We start from the raw sequence: 23382 nt of genomic DNA on the forward strand, positions 1-23382 counted from the left end.
GTCCGAAGAAAAATCATAAACAAGCTTTCGGGACAAGACTCCGCCGCCACGAGGCGGAACCTTGGCGGAACCAATCTAGGGCTCCGGCAGAGCTGTTCTGCCGGGACACTTCCCTCCGGGAGGGGGAAACCATCGCCATCATCATCACCAACGCTCCTCTCATCGGGAGAGGGCAATCTGCATCAACATCTTCACCAGCACCATCTCCTCTCAAACCCTAGTTCATCTCTTGTATCCAATTCTTGTCTCTAAGTCCGGGATTGGTACCTGTAGGTTGCTAGTAGTGTTGATTACTTCTTGTAGTTGATGCTAGTTGGTTTATTTGGTGGAAGATCATATGTTCAGATCCTATATGCATATTTATACTCCTCTGATTATGAACATGAATATGCTTTGTGAGTAGTTACGTTTGTTCCTGAGGACATGGGAGACGCCTTGCTATTAGTAGTCATGTGAATTTGGTATTCGTTCGATATTTTGATGAGATGTATGTTGTCTATCCTCTAGTGGTGTTATGTGAACGTCGACTACATAACACTTCACCATTATTTGGGCCTAGAGGATGGCATTGGGAAGTAATAAGTAGATGATGGGTTGCTAGAGTGACAGAAGCTTAAACCGTAGTTTATGCGTTACTTCGTAAGGGGCTGATTTGGATCCATATGTTTCATGCTATGGTTAGGTTTACCTTAATACTTTTGTTGTAGTTGCGGATGCTTGCAATAGAGGTTAATCATAAGTGGGATGCTTGTCCAAGTAAGGATAGCACCCAAGCACCGGTCCACCCACATATCAAATTATCAAAGTACCGAACGCGAATCTGATGAACGTGATGAAAACTAGCTTGACAATAATTCCCATGTGTCCTCGGGAGCGCTTTTCTCTATATAAGAGTTTGTCCAGGCTTGTCCTTTGCTCTAAAAAGGATTGGGCCACCTTGCTGCACTTTATTTACTTTTGTTACTTGTTGCTCGTTACAAATTATCCTATCACAAAACTATCTGTTACCTATAATTTCAGTGCTTGTAGAGAATACCTTGCTGAAAACCGCTTATCATTTCCTTCTGCTCCTCGTTGGGTTCGACACTCTTACTTATCGAAAGGACTACGATAGATCCCCTATACTTGTGGGTCATCAATCTCCCGTCAACAAGCTATTTCTATCTCCGTTTACTTTGCATTCTTTACTTTTAGTCTTTATCATAAAAATACCAAAAATATTATCTTATCATCTCTATCAGATCTCACTTTTGCAAGTGGCCGTGAAGGGATTGACAACCCCTTTATCGCATTGGTTTCAAGGTTCTTATTTGTTTGTGTAGGTACGAGGGACTTGCGTGTGGCCTCCTACTGGATTGATACCTTGGTTCTCAAAAACTGAGGGAAATACTTATGCTACTTTGCTGCATCACCCTTTCCTCTTCATGGGAAAACCAACGTAGTGCTCAAGAGGTATGATGTCTACTACGCAACCTTATCCTTGTAGACGTTGTTGGGCCTCCAAGTGCAGAGGTTTGTAGGACAGTAGCAAATTTCCCTCAAGTGGATGACCTAAGGTTTATCAATCCGTGGGACGTGTAGGATGAAGATGGTCTCTCTCAAACAACCCTGCAACCAAATAACAAAGAGTCTCTTATGTCCCCAACACACCCAATACAATGGTAAATTGTATAGGTGCACTAGTTCGGCGAAGAGATGGGGATACAAGTGCAATATGGATGGTAGATATAGGATTTTGTAATCTGAAAATATAAAAACAGCAAGGTAACAAGTGGTAAAAGTGAGCACAAACGGTATTGCAATGCTAGGAAACAAGGCCTAGGGTTCATACTTTCACTAGTGCAAGTTCTCTCAACAATAATAACATAATTGGATCATATAACTATCCCTCAACATGCAACAAAGAGTCACTCCAAAGTCACTAATAGCGGAGAACAAACGAAGAGATTATTGTAGGGTACGAAACCACCTCAAAGTTATTCTTTCTGATCGATCTATTCAAGAGTTCGTAGTAAAATAACACGAAGCTATTCTTACCATTCGATCTATCATAGAGTTCATACTAGAATAACACCTTAAGACACAAATCAACCAAAACCCTAATGTCACCTAGATACTCCAATGTCACCTCAAGTATCCGTGGGTATGATTATACGATATGCATCACACAATCTCAGATTCATCTATTCAACCAACACAAAGAATTTCAAAGAGTGCCCCAAAGTTTCTACCGGAGAGTGAAGACGAAAACGTGTGCCAACCCCTATGCATAAGTTCACAAGGTCACTGAACCCGCAAGTTGATCACCAAAACATACATCAAGTAGATCACGTGAATATCCCATTGTCACCACAGATAAGCACATGCAAGACATACATCAAGTGTTCTCAAATCCTTAAAGACTCAATCTGATAAGATAACTTCAAAGGGAAAACTCAATCCTTTACAAGAGAGTAGAGGGGGACAAACATCATAAGATCCAACTATAATAGCAAAGCTCGCGATACATCAAGATCGTACCACCTCAAGAACACGAGAGAGAGAGAGAGAGAGAGAGAGGGATCAAACACATAGCTACTGGTACATACCCTCAGCCCCGAGTGTGAACTACTCCCTCCTCGTCATGGAGAGCACCGGGATGATGAAGATGGCCACTGGTGAGGGATCCCCCCTCCGGCAGGGTGCCAGAACAGGGTCCCGATTGGTTTTTGGCGGCTACAGAGGCTTGCGGCGGCGGAACTCCCGATCTATTCTGTTCCCCGATGTTTTTAGGGTATATGGATATATATAAGCGAAATAAGTCGGTAAGGGGAGCCACGAGGGGCCCGCGAGGGTGGAGGGCGCGCCCAGTGGGGTGGGCGCACCCCCTTGCCTCGTGCCTTCCTCGTTGCTTCCCTTACGTACACTCCAAGTCTTCTGGATTGCTTACGTTCCAAAAATAACTCTCCCGAAGGTTTCATTCCGTTTGGACTCCGTTTGATATTCCTTTTCTGCGAAACACTGAAACAAGGGAAAAAACAGGAACTGGCACTGGGCGCTGGGTTAGTAGGTTAGTCCCAAAAAAAAGTGTAAAATAAAGCCCATTAAACAACCAAGATGGATAATATAATAGCATGAATACTTCATAAATTATAGATACGTTGCAGACGTATCAGCATCCCCAAGCTTAATTCCTGCTCGTCCTCGAGTAGGTAAATGATAAAAGTCTTAAGGAGTTCGTTCAGAAACTTGTAAAGAAACTTTCTTAACGAGCACTCGACAAACGTGTTTCGAGAACATACACAAAGCCCCTACTGTGGACCTAGTGCATCATCATAAATAAGGTCTCTTGCATTTCCCTATAAGTAATTGGATCTCAAATGGAGATGTTTAGTGAAGTAGAATGGAAAATATCGAATGCAACTACAAAAGAACTAGTCTGTTACTGTCGTTCCGAATCAATTTTGCACAGTGTTAACTGAAACATAGATATCTGACACTTAAAGAGTCTGTTTTGGCTCCACAAGTAGTCAAAACGTTTGTGAAGACCAGATGCTTCAAAGGATTCTTTCACAGGGAATTTTTGGAGAACTTTTCTTAAGGAGTTCGTTCAGAAACTTGTACATAAACTTTGTTAACAAGCACTCGATAAACGTCTTTCGAGAACATACACAAAGTCCCAGCTGTGGACCTCGTGCATCATCATAACTAAAGAATCTTGCCTTTGCCTATAAGTACTTGGATCTCATATGGAAATGTTTAGTGAAGTAGAATGGAAAAAATTGAATCCAACTATAGAAGAACTAGTCTATAACCGTCGTTCGGAATCAGTTTGGCGCAGTGTTAACTGAAACATGGATATCTGACTCATACGGAGTCTGTTTTGGCTCCACAAGTAGTCAAAATGTCAGGGACGACAAGCTGCTTCAAAGGATTCTTTCATAGGGAACTTTTGCCGAACTTCTCTTAAGGACTTCGTTTAGAAACTTGTACAGAAACATTCTTAATGAGCACTCGAGAAATGTCTTTCGAGGATATACACAAAGTCCCAGCTGTGGACCTAGTGCATCATCATAACTAAGGTCTTTTGAATTTTCCTATAAGTAATTGGATCTCATATGGTGATGTTTAGTGAAGTAGAATGGAAAAAAACTACACAAGAACTAATATGTAACTATCGTTCGTAATTAGTTTGACGCAGTGTTAACTGAAACATGGATGTCTGACTCATCCGGAGTCCGTTTTGGCTCCACAAGTAGTCAAAACATTTGCGACTACCAGATGCTTTAAAGGATTCTTTCGTACAGAACTGTTGGCGAACTTTTCTTACGGAGTGCATTCAGAAACTTGTACAAAAACTTTCTTAACGAGCACTAGACAAACGCCTTTCGAGAACATACACAAAATCCCCACTGTGGACCTAGTGCATCATCATAACTAAGGTTTCTTGCATTTCCCTTTAAGTAATTGGGTCTCATATGGAGATGGTTAGTGAACTAGAATGGAAAAAAATCTTTCAGAATTAGTTTGGCGCAGTGTTAACTGAAACATGGATATGTGACTCATACAAAGTCCGTTTTGGCTCCACAAGTAATCAAAATTTTTGTGACGACCAGATGCTTCAAACTATTCTTTCATAGGGAATTTTTGGAGAAATTTTCTTAAGGAGTTCGTTCAGAAAATTGTACAAAAACTTTCTTAATGAGCACTCGACAAACGCCTTTCGTGAACATACACAAAGTCCCAGTTGTGGACCTAGTGCATCATCATAACTATGGTATCCTGCATTTCCCTAAAAGTAATTGGATCTCATATCGAGATGTTTAGTGAAGTAGAATGGAAAAAATTGAATGCAACTACACAAGAACTAGTCTGTAACTTTTGTTCGGAATTAGTTTTGCGCAGTGTTAACTGAAACATGGATATCTGACTTATATGGAGTCTGTTTTGGCTCCACAAGCAAAACGATTGTGACGACCAGATGTTTCAGTGGTTCTTTCATAGGGAACTTTTTGAGCACTTTTCTTAAGTAGTTCATTCACAAAATTGTACAGAAACTTCCTTAATGAGCACTCGACAAATGACTTTCGAGAACATACACAAAGAACCAGCTGTGGACCTAGTGCATCATCATAAATAAGGTCTCTTGCATTTCCCTAGAAGTAATTGGATCACATATGGAGATGTTTAGTGAAGTAGAATGGAATCGAGTGCAACTACACAAGAACTAGTCTGTAACTATCGTTCGGAACCAGTTTTGCGCAGTGTTAACTGAAACATGGATACCTGACTCATACGGAGTATATTTTGGCTCCACAAGGAGTCAAAACGTGTGTGACTACCAGATGCTTCAAATATTCTTTCATAGGGAAATTTTGGAGAACTTTTCTTAAGGAGTTCGTTCAAAAACTTGTTCGGAAACTATTTAATTGAACACTCGACAAACGCCTTTCGAGAACATACACAAAGAACCAGTTGTGGACCTAGTGCATCATCATAACTAAGGTCTCTTGCATTTTACTAGAAGTAATTGGATCTCATATGGAGATGTTTAGTGAAGTAGAATGGAAAAAATCAAATGCAACTACACAAGAATTAGTCTGTAACTGTCATTCAGAATCAGTTTCGCACAGTGTTAACTGAAACATGGATATCTGACTCATACTGAGTCTATTTTGGCTCCGCAAGTAGTCAAAACATTTGTGAGAACCAAATGCTTCAAAAGATTCTTTCATAGGGAACTTTAGGAGAAATTTTCTTAAAGGTCGTTCACAAACTTTCTTAACGAGCACTCGACAAACGTCTTTCGAGAATATACACAAAGTCCCAGCTGTGGACCTAGTGCATCATCATAAATAAGGTCTCTTGCATTTCCCTATAAGTAATTGGATCTTATATGGAGATGTTTTGTGAAGTAGAATAAAAAAATCGAATGCAACTACAAAAGAACAAGTCTGTAACTGTCGCTCCGAATCAGTTTTGCGCAGTGTTAACTGAAACATGGATATTTGACACATACGGAGTCCGTTTTGGCTCCACAAGTAGTAAAAACGTTTGTGAAAACCAGATGCTTCAAACGGTTCGTTCATAGGGAACTTTTGGAGAACTTTTCTTAAGGAGTTCGTTCAGAAACTTGTACAGAAACGTTCTTAACGAGCACTAGAGAAACGTCTTTCGAGAACATACGCAAAGTCCCAGCTGTCGACCTAGTGCATCATCATAACTAATGTCTCTTGTATTTCCCAATAAGTATCTGTATCTCATATGGAGATGTTTAGTGAACTAGAATGGAAAAATCGAATGCAACTACACAAGAACTGGTTTGTAACTGTCGTTGGGAATCAGTTTGACACGGTGTTAACTGAAACATAGATATCTGACTCATACAGAGTCTGTTTTGGCTCCACAAGTAGAAAAAACATTTGTGACTACTAGACTCTTCAAAGGATTCTTTCCGTGGGAACTTTTGGATAAATTTTATTAAGGAGTCCGTTCAGAAACTTGTACGGAAACTTTTTTATTGAACACTCGACAAACGCGTTTAGAGAACATACATGAAGTCCGAGCTGTGGACCTAGTGCATCATCATAACTAAGGTCTCTTGCATTTTCCTAGAAGTAATTGGATCTCATATGGATATGTTTAGTGAAGTAGAATGGAAAAAATCGAATGCAACTACACAAGAACTAGTCTGTAACTATCGTTCGGAATCAGTTTTGCGCAGTGTTAACTGAGATGTGGATATCTGACTCATACGGAGTCCGTTTTGGCTCCACAAGGAGTCAAAACATTTGTGATGACCAAATGCTTCAAATGATTCTTTCATAGGGAACTTTTTGAGAAGTTTTCTTAAGGAGTTCGTTTAGAAACTTGTTCGGAAACTTTTTTATTGAACACTTGACAATGGCCTTTAGAGAACATACACAAAGTCCCAATTGTGGATCTAGTGCATCATTGGAACTAAGGTCTCTTGCATTTTCCTAGAAGTAATTGGATCTCATATGGAGATGTTCAGTGAAGTAGAATGGAAAAAATCGAATGCAACTACACAAGAACTAGTCTGTAACTGTCGTTTGGAATCATTTTTGCGCAGTGTTAACTGAAATGTGGATATCTGACTCATACGGAGTCTGTTTTGGCTCCACAAGGAGTTAAAACGTTTGTGATGACCAAATGCTTCAAATGATTCTTTCATAGGGAACTTTTCGAGAACTTTTCTTAAGGAGTTCGTTCAGAAACTTGTTCGGAAAGTTTTTATTGAACACTAGGCAAACGCCTTTAGAGAACATGCTCAAAGTCCCAGCTATGGACCTAGTGCCTAATCGTAATTAAGGTCTCTTGCATTTTACTAGAAGTAATTGGATCTCGTATGGAGTTGTTTAGTGAAGTAGCATGGAAAAAGTCGAATGCAACTAGACAAGAACTAGTCTGTAATTGTCGTTCGGAATCAGCTTTGCGTAGTGTTAACTGAAACATGGATATCTGACTCATACGGAATCCGTTTTGGCTCCACAAGTAGTCAAAATATTTTTGACAACCAGATGCTTCAAAGGATTCTTTCATAGGTTACTTTTGGAGAAATGTTTTGAAGGAGTTCGTTCACAAACTTTCTTAACGAGCACTCGACAAACGTCTTTCGAGAATATACACAAAGTCCCAGCTGTGGACCTAGTGCATCATCATAAATAAGGTCTCTTGCATTTCCCTATAAGTATTTGGATCTTATATGGAGATGTTTTACGAAGTAGAATGAAAAAAAATCGAAAGCAACTACAAAAGAACTAGTCTGTAACTGTCGCTCCGAATCAGTTTTGCGCAGTGTTAACTGAAACATGGATATTTGACTCATACGGAGTGCGTTTTGGCTCCACAAGTAGTAAAAACGTTTGTGAAAACCAGATGCTTCAAACTATTCTTTCATAGGGAACTTTTGGAGAACTTCCCTTAAGGAGTTCGTTCAGAAACTTGTACAGAAACGTTCTTAACGAGCACTAGAGAAACCTCTTTCGAGAACATACGCAAAGTCCCAGCTGTCGACCTAGTGCATCATCATAACTAATGTCTCTTGTATTTCCCAATAAGTATTTGTATCTCATATGGAGATGTTTAGTGAACTAGAATGGAAAAATCGAATGCAACTACACAAGAACTGGTTTGTAACTGTCGTTGGGAATCAGTTTGACGCAGTGTTAACTGAAACATGGATATGTGACTCATATAGAGTCTGTTTTGGCTCCACAAGTAGTCAAAATATTTGTGACGACTAGACTCTTCAAAGGTTTATTTCCGAGGGAACTTTTGGAGAACTTTTATTAAGGATTTCGTTCAGAAACTTGTACAGAAACTTTTTTATTGAACACTCGACATACGCGTTTAGAGAACATACACAAAGTCCGAGCTGTGGACCTAGTGCATCATCATAACTAAGGTCTCTTGCATTTTCCTAGAAGTAATTGGATCTCATATGGAGATGTTTAGTGAAGTAGAATGGAAAAAATCGAATGCAACTACACAAGAACTAGTCTGTAACTGTCGTTCGGAATCAGTTTTGCGCAGTGTTAACTGAGATGTGTATATCTGACTCATACGGAGTCCGTTTTGGCTCCACAAGGAGTCAAAACATTTGTGATGACCAAATGCTTCAAATGATTCTTTCATAGGGAACTTTTCGAGAAGTTTTCTTAAGGAGTTCGTTTAGAAACTTGTTCGAAAACTTTTTTATTGAACACTTGACAATGGCCTTTAGAGAACATACACAAAGTCCCAATTGTGGAGCTAGTGCATCATCGGAACTACGGTCTCTTGCATTTTTCTAGAAGTAATTGGATCTCATATGGAGATGTTTAGTGAAGTAGAATGGAAAAAATCGAATGCAACTACACAAGAACTAGTCGGTAACTGTCGTTTGGAATCATTTTTGCGCAGTGTTAACTGAAATGTGGATATGTGACTCATACGGAGTCTGTTTTGGCTCCACAGGAGTTAAAACGTTTGTGATGACCAAATGCTTCAAATGATTCTTTCATAGGGAACTTTTCCAGAACTTTTCTTAAGGAGTCCGTTCAGAAACTTGTTCGGAAAGTTTTCATTGAACACTAGGCAAACGCCTTGAGAGAACATGCAGAAAGTCCCAGCTATGGACCTAGTGCCTCATCGTAACTAAGGTTTCTTGCATTTTACTAGAAGTAATTGGATCTGATATGGAGATGTTTAGTGAAGTAGAATGGAAAAAATCGAATGCAACTAGACAAGAACTAGTCTGTAATTGTCGTTTGGAATCAGTTTTGCGTAGTGTTAACTGAAACATGGATATCTGACTCATACGGAATCCATTTTGGCTCCACAAGTAGTCAAAATATTTTTGATGACCAGATGCTTCAAAGGATTCTTTCATAGGTTACTTTTGGAGAAATTTCCTTAAGGAGTTCGTTCAGAAACTTGTACGGAAAGTTTCTTAATGAGCACTCGACAAACGTCTTTCGAGAATATACACAAAGTCCCAGCTGTGGACCTAGTGCATCATCATAAATAAGGTCTCTTGCATTTCCCTATAAGTAATTGGATCTCATATGGAGATGTTTAGTGAAGCAGAATGAAAAAAAAAGAATGCAACTACAAAAGAACTAGTCTGTAACTGTCGTTCGGAATCAGTTTTGCGCAGTGTTAACTAAAACATGGATATCTGACTCATACGGAGTCCGTTTTGGCTCCACAAGTAGTCAAAACGTTAATAAAGACCAGATGTTTCAAAGGATTCTTTCATAGGGAAGTTTTGGAGAACTTTTATTAAGGAGTTCGTTCAGAAACTTGTACGGAAACTTTCTTAACGAGCACTCGACCAACGCCTTTAGAGAACATACCCAGAGTCCTATCTTTGGACCTAGTGCATCATCATAACTAATGTCTCTTGCATTTCCTATTATTATTTGGATCTCATTTGGAGACGTTTAGTGAATTAGGATGGAAAAAAACCGAACGCAACTACAGAAGGAGTAGTCTGTAACTGTCGTTGGGAATCAGTTTGATGCAGTGTTAACTGAAACATGGATATGTGACTTATACGGAGTCTGTCATGGAATTGTCACGGCAGATGTCCTAGTGTGAGGACTTGTCGTGAGGCCAGGGCAGTTAGGTAGTAGCCTGAACGGGGTTGATCGGAATCGAGAGACACGAGGCGATTAACACACAAGACAAGGGTTTAGACAGCTTTGGGCCCTGGGAAACATCATCCGGTAATAACCCTACATGTTGTTTGTGGCTTGGTCTCATTATGCTCATGAGGGAGTCAACGCATAAACCGGCTTTCCTCTAGTTGTGTCTAGCCCTCGAGACTATTCAGCCTGTCCTCTCGGGGTGCCCTGCCCCTCCTTCTATAAGTTAGAGGGGCGGGTTACATGTGGAGTCCTACCAGGATTAGGACTAGTCTATCTTGTAATACAAGCCGGATACAAGTCCGGGTCCTGATTCCTTGTAAGGGAAATAATCCTCACGCCTTTCTTCTTAAGTCGGCCCACCATCACATGAACCGGCCAACTGGGCCTTGGGCCTTGTCGTCCGTCTGACCGGCCCGCCGGGTCATCAGTGAGTTGCTATGTTCAGGCGGGTTGCCCGTAAACCGCCAGGTCCAAGCGGGTCGCCAGTGAGTCGCCAAGCTCCAGCCGGGTCATACATCCGGCGGGTTACACCACGGGGTATATATCCCCGATATTAGCCCCCAGTTTAGCTTGGATTTATCCATGGTAAACTTATCCTGCAAAACAAGACCAACTTTGATAGATTATACGTCGGGTCGAAGGTCCTTCTGGGCCAGCACTTGATCATCATTATGTCTTTGTCATTTCCTTGTTTGTAACATCCCAAATTTCCAATTTGGAATGTTATACATAGATCATTCATGCATATCATACTTTATTGCTTTTCGATTTGCGATCCTCGAAATTCTAAGCAACTCAAGGACCCACGGAGAGAGTTGGGGATTTCACCGTTTTCATATTTGAATTTTTTATCAAATATCGAAACGAGGATCATTTGTTTTAATTATTTTTCTCTCCGAAAATATTTCATATTAAAATATATGAGAGGAGATAAAATGACTTCTCCAAAATAAATGAAATATTGGAGGAAAAATATATTAAAATCAAATATTTGATTTTATTCGGATTTTATTGCTATTTTATTTGCATAGGAAAAATATGCGTTTTTCAAAATTGCATTATAGGCCAAAATTGCATAGAAAAAAAAACCGACTTCGGGCCGTACCCGGCCAGGAGACCTCGGGCCGGCCCCTTTATAAGCCGCCGCTCCGCACCCCCCCGCAGCCCACCCTGTCGCCCGCCGCCGCCCGCCGGAGCCGGAGCCGCCGCCGCCGTGCCGGATCTCGCCGGACCTCGCCGTTGACCGCCGTTGACAGGTCGGTTTCCTACGGATAACCCCGGTTTTTTTCTTTGGTTTATTTTCGGTAGATCAGTTTTTCCGACGGTTTGTTTATTTTGCGAACGTTCGTCCGTCCGTTCGTTTAAACGAACACCGTTCACTCGTTAGTCACAGACAGAGATCGTTCGTTCGTTAGCCTGTTCGTCAGTTTTTCTTTTTCTCGGATTTTTCCCCGATTATTTCCGATCGCGATTTCTGATCCGATTTTCTTTTTAGCGTATCTTTTCGCTCGTTTATCGGAACCAGGCGATTCAAGTGCCTAGATCTTCGTATCGAAGCCCTCTTTCTGTTTAACTAACTTGAACAAGATTTTGGTACTGTAAAATTTGACATTAGTCCATATTAGTAAACGGATCTTGTTTCTTTCGCAGTTTGTGTTTCGTTGCTCCGTTTGATTTGATTCTTTTTGCAAACTGGAGTTCTTAAGTTGAAGTTTCTGGTTAGATCTTCTTATTTGAGTTTTGCCCGTGCATCTTTGCTTGATTGCTTATGTATGTTATTGTTTGTTTGCGATAGAATTCCTGGAGTGCAAAGCGTGCTACTACGAGTTACTAGGTTTTGCGGATCGTCAGCAAGGCAAGTAACACATTGATCATACTCCTTTCATACCCAGTTTTTATGCATTAGTTCCAATCCTCAAACATTGCATGATTAGGATGTGATTAACTTGTGGGTATTGGGAAGTAGTTGATGAGGTAGAACATATTACCTATTTTATTATCAAACCCTTGGGAGTTACTTCTACGTTATGCTTATATTGCCATGCTATGCTCGTAGACGTGGATTGGGTTGAGTGAATCCATGATAGATGTGAGATTGTTAATTGATGGCTCAAGTTAAGGTGGCTACTTTAATACACATCTGGGTGGATTGCTTGTTTGGGCACCTGGGAATCCAATGTTGTCCTAGGAGATCCCGGGGTATCCGTGTGATCATCCTACGGTCCGCCACCCAGGCTCAAAGGGATCGTGAGATTTTTCATGCTAGAAACTTCCGTGTGCAGCCACAAGCTATTATGGGCTCTAGCATAGTTGAGTATGTTGCATGACCTCTTCCAGTGGTAGGCTAGCAGATGTAGAGGGATGTAGGTTGGTACTGTCTACCCGGGGTTAGAGTTAATGTTTCTGAAAGACTGTGTCTCGGTCATCCGTTTCTCAAACACCATGTAGTGCGAGAAATCCAACGGAGGAGATCGAGTCTTGTGGGGAAAAGTGTGGAAACCTCTGCAGAGTGTACAATCTAATCATGGTTAGCCGTGTCCCCGGTTATGGACAATCTTGAGTATCTAGTACTTGGATTATCAAATGTATCTCATCACTCTATGTTAATATGTTGGGTTGATAATTACTTTTAATTGGGATTGAGTTGGAGGTACCTTCTCAATGATGTTTCAACTACATGATAGTTAAATAAAATATATTCCTTTGTTGTAGGGAAAAATTGGCTTTTCGCAAAAACATATAACCATAGAGCCTCCACCAGCCATATATCCATGTAGTGATAGCTTTTATCTGTTCATTGCTCTACTGTGTTACATTGCCAGCATATTCCATGTGCTGACCCGTTTTCGGTCTGCAACATACTATGTTGTAGACTTTTCAGACGACGAGTAAAGGTGCGATATGTCGTTGTCATGCACTCAGCTATGCCGTTGGAGTTGATGGACTCACTTTATCTTCCAAGCCTTCCGCTGTTATCGTAGTAGATGGCCTTAAGCCATATTTATTGTAATAAGTTCTCTTTTGAGACATTCGATGTAATAAGTGTGTGATTGCTACTCTGTTATAAATCCTTTGAGTATTGTGTGTGTCAGCATTACCGATCCAGGGATGACACTGAAACACAGAGAATTGAACATCTGAGGTCAGGTCGCTACAAGATGGTATCAGAGCACACGCTGAATGTAGGACACGACCACTAAGAAAAGCCATAGGTCACTCTTCTCTACTCATTTCTGACTCCTCTCCATTTTCTACTCTTTAGGATGGTGGACTCAAGGAAGAAGTTTGCTCAACCGGATGAAGATACACCTTTTGGACGACACTTGAAGGAAGTTACTAGATACCTGAACATAGGAATACCAAGCTTCACCGGGACCTTCAACGCCACCTTACTAGACGTGGAGCGCTGGATGATTCAAGTTCGAATTCCAGGAAGGACTTTCACGCCAGTCACTAAGCCCATAGAGTTTTCCTTTGATTCCCCAACCTGGAGTCTAGGCAAGAGCATGGCAGCCCACATCGCCATGGGACGCATCGGCGAAGTTTTACCACAAGGAGAGCAATGGGAGATGATCAGCACCAGGAAGGACAGGTCCATTGTAGCTTTCATCCAGGAGTTAAACCAGCACATTCGACGCCAGGAGAACCAGATGTGTTCATACATGATAAATTTGAAGAAGGCGATTACAAGGATCACCGAGCTAAAAGAGGAACTCAAGTCTACACGCGATGGATATGAGGAGGAAATTGCGACACTATTAGAGAAGAATGACGACCTGATAAAGAAGATCGGAGTATTCATGGGAGACCCCGCACCAGGAGGAGATGACGATGATTCCACTTGCCCGGAGAACTACATCATCATCGACGACACCGACTCCGACCCCGATGACACTGATGATGACTTTGAAGACGAAGCTGGAGCAGACATCATGGAGTCTTCCACCGATCAAAATTTCTAGTAGACCACCATATGATTAGTAGTGTTCCCCCATGTATATAGTAGTAGTGTGATCACTTTTAACGATAGTTCTAGACCGTTTGTATGCCCTTGCTTGATTGATTTGGTGTGATATGATTGTGTTTGTCTCATGTGCATATGGGTAGTGCTTTCTCACTAGACCTCATTTCTATTCTAATCTCTCCCCTCTAAACCCATCAGATGCCTCCGAGACGTGACACCGGATTTGTCTTCCCACCGGAGATCACCCAGTTGATCCAGCAGCAGAATGCCTTGATGCAGATATTAGTCCAGAACCAAGGCAACAACAACAACAACTCGCCTCCGGTTGACAACTTAGCCCGCTTTCTGAGGTTACAGCCGCTAGTGTTTTCCAGTAGCACCGAGCCAATAGTTGCGGATGACTGGCTACGCAGGATTGGGAGGGAGTTGACCACCGCAGGTTGCACAGATGTAGAGAAGGTGCGTTTCGCCGCACATCAGTTGGATGGACCAGCAGCCTCATGGTGGGAGAATTACACAGCCACTTTTCCCATAGCCAACGTTACATGGGATCAGTTTTAGCAAGCATTCCGCACATCCCATGTCTCAACTGGAGCTATGAGCATGAAGAAGCGTGAGTTTCACAACTTACGCCAGGGGAACCGTACTGTAGCTCAGTACCTGGATGAGTTTAGTAAGCTATCTTGTTATGCCCCTGATGATGTGGCCACAGATGCCGCGAAGCAGGAGAAGTTTGTGGAAGGTCTGAATGATGAGATGAGCATGTAGTTAATGGTGGCAACATTCAACAATTTCCAGGAGTTGGTAGACAAGGCTCTTATGATTGAAGGGAAGCAGCAGCAGATTGAGAGCCGCAAGAGGAAGTATGGACAAGGAAAGTACAATTCTAGATCTCAACAGAAGCCTCATTTCACCCCGAATTCGGGAGGACTTGTCCATAATCATGGAGGCCACAACCACAATGGAGGAAGTTCTCACAACCACAATGGCCCCAAGAATGGAAACGGGAATGGAGCAGGCAGCAATCAAAACTGTTCTAACCCAGCCACACCCGCCAAGAAGGACCAAAGTCACATTACTTGTTTCAAGTGCGGGAAGACTGGACACTACGCCAACGATTGTCCGGAATTGAAGAACGACAATGGTAATGGAAGCGCTGGGAAGAAGCCCAACCCTTTCAATAGGGGACAAGTGAACCACGTGAACGTGGAGGAGGTTGAGGAGCAGCCTGATGCAGTTATCGGTAAGTTTTTGGTTAAGTCTTTTACCGCTCTTGTTCTTTTCGATACTGGTGCATCGCATTCATACATATCAAGGGGATCTGTGGACAAGTTTAAGTTACCCACCTTAGCCCTTAGGACACCCTTGCTAGTGAGCTCACCCGGTGCAGAGTATATGGCTAGCCGATGGTGTGACTGGATACCCTTAACCATTGGTAGCCATGTTTTCCCGTCAGACCTAATAATTTTGGAATCACAAGGATTGGATGTGATATTAGGCATGGATTGGATGTCGAAGTATGGATGAAGCATTGATTGTGCTAGTAAGTCAATTCTGCTCACCACCCCGGAGGGAAAAAGGATCAAGTACGTATCCAAGCATTCGTCAAGGAGAACCCAAGTAAATTCCCTCTCAGGAGTTGTTCAGGAGGAAGTACCTGTTGTGAAGGATTATCCAGATGTATTTCTAGAGGAATTACCCGGCATGCCCCCAGATCGAGACATCGAGTTTTTGATAGAACTATTGCCAGGCACCGGACCGATATCGAAGAGACCATACCGGTTGCCCGCAAATGATCTGGAGGAGATTAAGAAGCAGATTAAGGAGTTGTTGGAGAAAGGTTACATTCGACGAAGTTCGTCACCGTGGGGAGCCCCAGTGCTTTTGGTTGAGAAGAAAGATGGATCGTTAAGGATGGTTGTTGACTATCGTGCGTTGAATGAAGTAACAATCAAGAACAAGTACCCACTGCCGATGATCAATGATTTGTTTGACCAGCTGCAAGGAGCTAAAGTGTTTTCGAAGATCGATCTGCGATCAGGATATCACCAGCTGAATATTCGACAGAAGGATATACCTAAAACAGCTTTCACCACAAGGTACGAGTTATATGAATATACGGTCATGTCATTTGGACTGACTAACGCCCCTGCCTATTTCATGAGTATGATGAATAAGGTGTTCATGGAGTTTTTGGATAAGTTCGTTGTGGTGTTCATTGATGATATAATGGTATACTCGAAGAATGAAGAGGAGCACAAGGAGCATTTGCGTTTAGTTCTCGAGAAACTCAGGGAACATCAGTTGTATGCCAGGTTCAGCAAATGTGAGTTCTGGTTGAAGGAAGTTGGATTACTTGGACATGTTACATCAGGAGAAGGTATAGCAGTAGACCCCACCAAGGTTCAGTCGGTCACTGAGTGGTTGGCACCCACCTCAGTTAGCGAGATCCGCAGTTTCCTTGGACTCGCGGGATACTATCGAAGATTCATTGAGAATTTTTCCAAGATTTCGAAACCCATGATGGAGTTATTGAAGAAAGATACAAAATTCAAATGGACGGAAGAATGTGAGGCAAGTTTTCAGGAGTTGAAGAAACGTTTGACTACAGCCCCAGTGCTGATTCTGCCGGATACACACAAGGACTTCCAAGTGTATTGCGATGCTTCACGCTCAGGACTTGGAGGTGTACTTATGCAGGATGGAAGAGCTGTTTCATATGCATCCCGACAGCTTTGACCGCATGAGCTGAACTATGCTACTCATGATTTAGAGTTAGCAGCCGTAGTGCATGCACTCAAGACTTGGAGACATTACCTTATTGGAAACCGTTGTGATGTGTACACGGATCATAAGAGTTTGAAGTACATTTTCACACAGAAGGAACTGAACGTCAGGCAGAGGAGATGGTTGGAGCTTATAAAGGATTATGACATGAAGCTGCATTATCATCCAGGAAAGGCTAATGTCGTAGCAGACGCTTTGAGCCGAAAGAGTTATGCAAACACCCTCGTAACCGGAGGGATGCCAAAGGAGTTAGCCGAGGATCTCAGGGAGCTACGTTTGGAGATAGTGCCTAGAGGTTTTGTTGCAGCAATGGAAGTTCAGTCTACATTGTTGTGAAAGATTCGAGAAGCCCAGAAGGATGATAAGGAGATCGCCGAGATAAAGGAGAGAATGAGCAAAGGAAAGGCCAAAGGTTTTCGTGAGGATGAGCACGACACCCTATGGTTTGAGGACCGCATTTATGTGCCCAATAATGCGGAAATCAGGTACTTCAGGAGGCTCACGACTCGCTATACTCGATACACCCCGGGAACACCAAGATGTATTTGGATTTGAAGGAGCATTTCTGGCGGACCGGAATGAAGAAGGATATTGCCGAGTATGTAGCCGTATGTGATGTATGTCAGAGAGTAAAGGCAGAACATCAGAAGCCAGCAGGATTACTGCCAACCTATGCCGATACCTGAATGGAAGTGGGATAAACTTGGCATGGATTTTATCACCGGATTGCCCTGGACCCGATCAGGATATGATTCTATCTGGGTAGTAGTGGATCGCTTGACCAAAGTAGCACACTTTATCCCAATGAAAACCACTTATACGAGTGCGAAGTTGGCCAAGATATACATGACCAGGATCGTATGTCTGCACGGAGTTCCGAGGACCATCGTATCGAATAGAGGGACACAGTTTACTTCAATGTTTTGGCATCAGTTACACCAGACTTTGGGAACCAGGCTAGAGTTCAGTACAACTTTTCACCCGTAGACAGATGGACAGACCGAGAGAGTCAATCAGATTTTGGAGGACATGTTGAGAGCTTGTGCGTTGGATTATGGATCTAGTTGGGATGACAATTTACCCTACGCGGAGTTCTCATACAACAATAGCTACCAGGCCAGTTTGAAGATGGCACCGTTCGAAGCCCTGTATGGAAGGAGATGTTGAACACCGTTGATGTGGGATGAAGTTGGAGACCGCCAGTTGTTTGGACCGGATTTGATTAAGGAATCTGAAGAGAAGGTTAAGCTAATTCGAGATAGACTGAGGGTAGCCAGTCCCGATAGAAGATATGCAGATTCGAAACGCAAGGAGGTAGTCTATGAAATCGGAGACAGAGCATATCTGCGAGTATCACCTCTTCGAGGAGTTAAGCGTTTTGGGGTTAAGGGAAAGTTAGCCCCGAGGTTTGTAGGACCTTACCGTGTCTTGGAACGCATGGGAGAAGTTGCCTACAAGTTGGAGTTACCTAAAGGACTGTCAGGAGTACATGATGTGTTTCACGTTTCCCAGTTGAAGAAGTGCCATGCAGAGATGGCCGATATACCTCTGAGAGATACAGTGCCCTGGAAGGGATTCAGTTGGACAGTGATTTGACATATGAGGAGAAACATGTCAAGATTCTTGAGTTTGCCAGCCGAGTTACTCGCAGCAAGGTTATCAAGTTTTGTAAAGTCCAGTGGAGCCACCATACCGAGGATGAAGCCACCTGGGAACGAGAGGATGATCTTCGCAAAGACCAACCACACCTATTTTCTAGCCAACCCGAATCTCGAGGGCGAGATTCATCTTAAGGGGGGTAGGTTTGTAACATCCCAAATTCCAATTTGGAATATTACACATAGATCTTTCATCCATATCATACTTTATTGCATTTCGATTTGCGATCCTCGAAATTCTAAGCAACTCAAGGACCCACAGAGAGAGTTGGGGATTTCACCGTTGTCATATTTGAATTTTTATCAAATATCGAAACGAGGATCATTTGTTTTAATTATTTTTCTCTCCAAAAATATTTCATATTAAAATATATGAGCGGAGATAATATGACTTCTCCAAAATAAATGAAATATTGGAGGAAAAAATATTAAAATCAAATACTTGATTTTATTCGGATTTTATTGCTATTTTATCTGCATAGGAAAAATATGCGTTTTTCAAAATTGCATTATAGGTCCAAATAAATGTTCACCTTGTCCGGCATATTTTTAGAGGACGGGGAAAATTTATTTCGGAATTTTTGGATTCCGTTTAGTACTCTTTTTCTTTCTTTTTCTGCACATCAAAATTATTAAAAAAACCGACTTCGGGCCGTACCCGGGCAGGAGACCTCGGGCCGGCCCCTAAATAAGCCGCCGCTCCGCACCCCCCCGGCAGCCCACCCAGCCACCCCGCCCCGTCAGCCCTAGCCGCCGCCGCCGCCCGTCGCCGCCCGCCGCTGCCGCGCTGCCGTCCGCCGTCGCCGGAGCCGCCGCCGCCGCGCCGGATCTCGCCGGACCTCGCCGTTGACCGCCGTTGGCGGGTCGGTTTCCTACGGAAAACCCCGGGTTTTTTCTTTGGTTTATTTTCGATAGATCGGTTTTTCCGACGGTTTGTTTATTTTGCGGACGTTCGTCCGTCCGTTCGTTTAAACGAACGCCGTTCACTCGTTAGTCACAGACAGCGAACGTTCGTTCGTTAGCCTGTTCGTTAGTTTTTCTTTTTCTCGGATTTTTCCGCGATTATTTCCGATCGCGATTTCTGATCCGATTTTCATTTTAGCGTATCTTTTCGCTCGTTTATCGGAATCAGGCGATTCAAGTGCCTAGATCTTCGTATCGAAGCCCTCTTTCTGTTTAACCAGCTTGAACAAGATTTTGGTACTGTAAAATTTGACTTTAGTCCTGATTAGTAAACTAATCTTGTTTCTTTCGCAGTTTGTGTTTCGTTGCTCCGTTTGGTTTGATTCTTTTTGCAAACCGGAGTTCTTAAGTGGAACTTTCTGGTTAGATCTTGTTATTTGAGTTTTGCCCATGCATCTTTGCTTGATTGATTATGTACGTTATTGTTTGTTTGCGATAGAATTCCCGGAGTGCGAAGCGTGCTACTACGAGTCACTAGGTTTTGCGAATCATCAGCAAGACAAGTAACACACTGATCATACTCCTTTCATACCCAGTTTTTATGCATTAGTTCCAATCCTCAAACACTGCATGATTAGGATGTGATTAACTTGTGGGTATTGGGAAGTAGTTGATGAGGTAGAACCTATTACCTGTTTTATTATCAAACCCTTGGGAGTTATTTCTACGTTATGCTTATATTGCCATGCTATGCTCGTAGACGTAGATTGGGTTGAGTGAATCCATGACAGATGTGAGATTGTTAATTGATGGTTCAACTTAAGGTGGCTACTTTAATACACATCTGGGTGGATTGCTTGTTTGGGCACCTGGGGAATCCAGTGTTGTCCTAGGAGATCCCGGGGTATCCATGTGATCATCCTACGGTCCGCCGCCCAGGCTCAAAGGGATCGTGAGATTTTTCATGCTAGAAACTTCCATGTGCAGCCACAAGCTATTATGGGCTCTAGCATAGTTGAGTATGTTGCATGACCTCTTCCAGTGGTAGGCTAGCAGATGGAGAGGGATGTAGGTTGGTACTGTCTACCCGGGGTTAGAGTTAATGTTTCTGAAAGACTGTGTCTCGGTCATCCATTTCTCAAACACCATGTAGTGCGAGAAAACCAACGGAGGAGATCGAGTCTTGTGGGGAAAAGTGCGGAAACCTCTGCAGAGTGTACAATCTAATCATGGTTAGCCATGTCCCTGGTTATGGACAGTCTTGAGTATCTAGTACTTGGATTATCAAATGTATCTCATCACTCTATGTTAATATGTTGGGTTGATAATTACTTTTAATTGGGATTGAGTTGGAGGTACCTTCTCATTGATGTTTCAACTACATGATAGTTAAATAAAATCTATTCCTTTGTTGTAGGGAAAAATTGGCTTTTCGCAAAAACATATAACCATAGAGCCTCCACCAGCCATATATGCATGTAGTGATAGCTTTTATCTGTTCATTGCTCTACTGTGTTACATTGCCAGCATATTCCATGTGCTGACCCGTTTTCGGGCTGCAACGTATTACGTTGCAGACTTTTCAGACGACGAGTAAAGGTGCGATAGGTCGTTGTCATGCACTCGGCTATGCCGTTGGAGTTGATGGACTCACTTTATCTTCCAAGCCGTCCGCTGTTATCGTAGTAGATGGCCTTAAGCCATATTTATTGTAATAAGTTCTCTTTTGAGACATTCAATGTAATAAGTGTGTGATTGCTACTCTGTTATAAATCCTTCGAGTACCGTGTGTGTCAGCAATACCGATCCTGGGATGACACTTGTGACACCCAAAAATTTTAATTGGCTTTTCCAAACTTTTATTTGATTTGAGGGAGGTGATTTAAAGTTTTTCTTCTAAAAGAACCCTTCCTCTCAAAAAACTTTCTTTTATGACAAGTGTTTTGTTTGGATTCACCCAAGACTTGATTTTTGGTCTTGGAGGTTTTTCCATCTTATTTGGACTCAAAACCAAATACTTTTCATTTGGGAAATTTCTTTTGAAAAACCTTTTAAATAGCCCTATGGCATTTGGAGTGATCTTTTCCCCCTTTCAAAAATCCCTCTTGCCATGACCCAAGTGGAAATCCCCTCCCAAAAGCCTTTCCCCATCTTTGTGTCATGATATACTTCAAATCCAGCAGTTTGAACCTCCCCATAAATTTTCTTCCATTTAATTCTTATCAAAAATAATTTCTGCCCTCTACTTTGGCTCTTGGAGATTTACAAAGGAGCTACCATTTCTACTTTGAGTTTGGCCTCCAAACCAATTTCCCTAGCTAGTCCTTAGAGCCCTCAACCAAGATCCATGAAGATCCACTGGTCTCCAGTTCAAATATTTCAAATTGTACTTGCTGCAAGTTTGGACCTTATTTGCCGAATTTGATGAAATTCATTTGTTTTCTCCTCCTAAAAATCTGAGAAAATTCAAGCAGCCTCTGGATGCATTGAGAGGTCACCTCACCAAGTCCCAGCTCCAGAAAAAAATTTCTTCATGCCAAATCATTTCGTCGAGCACCTGATGGGCACTGTTACTGTCAATGTTCAGAAATTCAGAGTAACAGTTTCAGAAACTGCTATCGTTTTCTTCAGAGCCCGTTGTCGATCTCGCCAGTACCACGGTGGCGCCTTGCTCCCTGTTCCCTCCTTCTTATCCCTGTGCCGCACGATCGCCTGGAAGCTTGCGGGCGTCGACGACGAGCAGGAGGAGGTGCGCCACCCGTGAGCGACGGCAGCAGCGGCTTTGCGGCTGCCAGAGAGAGGCGCGGCGTGGACGGCGCCGTCCAGCGCCGCCCAAGCCACCGGAGGCCCCCGCGTGGCCACCCACTCACCCGTGCACGTTGCCATCTGTCGTCGTGAACTGCTAGGCGCGGAGCGTGCTCTCCGCCGCCGCCGTGCCCGTACGGCCGCCCCGTCGAGGATCGGCGCATTACGCCTAGCCCAACCGAGGTTTAACGGGGAAACGGCACCAGTGATCCTCCCTGATGGTGCCTGGCCACTTAAACTCCCTGCCCAACCCCTGCCTCGCCGTAATCGCTCGCCGGAGCTACCCCGTTCACGGCCACCCCCTCGGATCGCCTATAAAAGGGGGCCCCGAGCTCGAACTCGAACCCACACCACCTCTGCACTCCACCAACACCACGCCAAGCCACTGGAAGAGCCCCGAGGGAGCCTTCTTCCCCAACTCCGGCCGCCTCGACCCGCCACGGGACCCAGCTCAATTCACCCCCGTGCGTACACCCCTACCCCTCAACTCTTGCCAGCAGCCTTCCAGTACATCCACTCTTCTGACCCGCGCTTCAATTTGGAGTTTGCAGCGCCCACCGGAGTACTCCACCATCGCCCGAACCACCGTCCGCCGGAGAAAGTGTCGCCGTCGACGTGGTGCTCTCCGACGACCAAGTCCACCACCCACCGACGCTGAAGAACGCCCTGGACCTCTTGGTACCCTCCGATCTCTCTGCCTCGCCGTGGTTCGACGCTGGCGACCACCGCAGCCTTCGGGCGCCGGCGAGCGTCGTTGAGTTTTAAACCTGACGGGTGGGACCCCCCCGTCAGCCTCTCTTCTTTCCCCCCCCCTCGAACTGTTTTCTGATGGCGCCTTCGGGCAAATGCGCTTTCCCTTTGGGCTGGCGCATTTCTTTCCGAACCGTTTTCTGGTTTTTCAAACAAGTCCCTGGTTCTTTTCTGTTTCATCACAGATCAGTCCCTGGACTAAAACCCTTATAACTTTTTAATAAAAGATGATTTTTGATTGATTCTTTTTCTGTCAGTCTTATAATTTTGTCTAGTTTTTTATAGTATTTATTTGGAAAAAAATTGGAACAATTTTTGTGCACGCGACGATTTTCACGTTAGTGTATGGTTCCGTTATACCGTAGGTTCCGGAGGAGGTGAC

This window comes from Aegilops tauschii, chromosome 4 (genome assembly GCF_002575655.3).
Source record: "Aegilops tauschii subsp. strangulata cultivar AL8/78 chromosome 4, Aet v6.0, whole genome shotgun sequence".
Taxonomy (NCBI): domain Eukaryota; kingdom Viridiplantae; phylum Streptophyta; class Magnoliopsida; order Poales; family Poaceae; genus Aegilops; species Aegilops tauschii.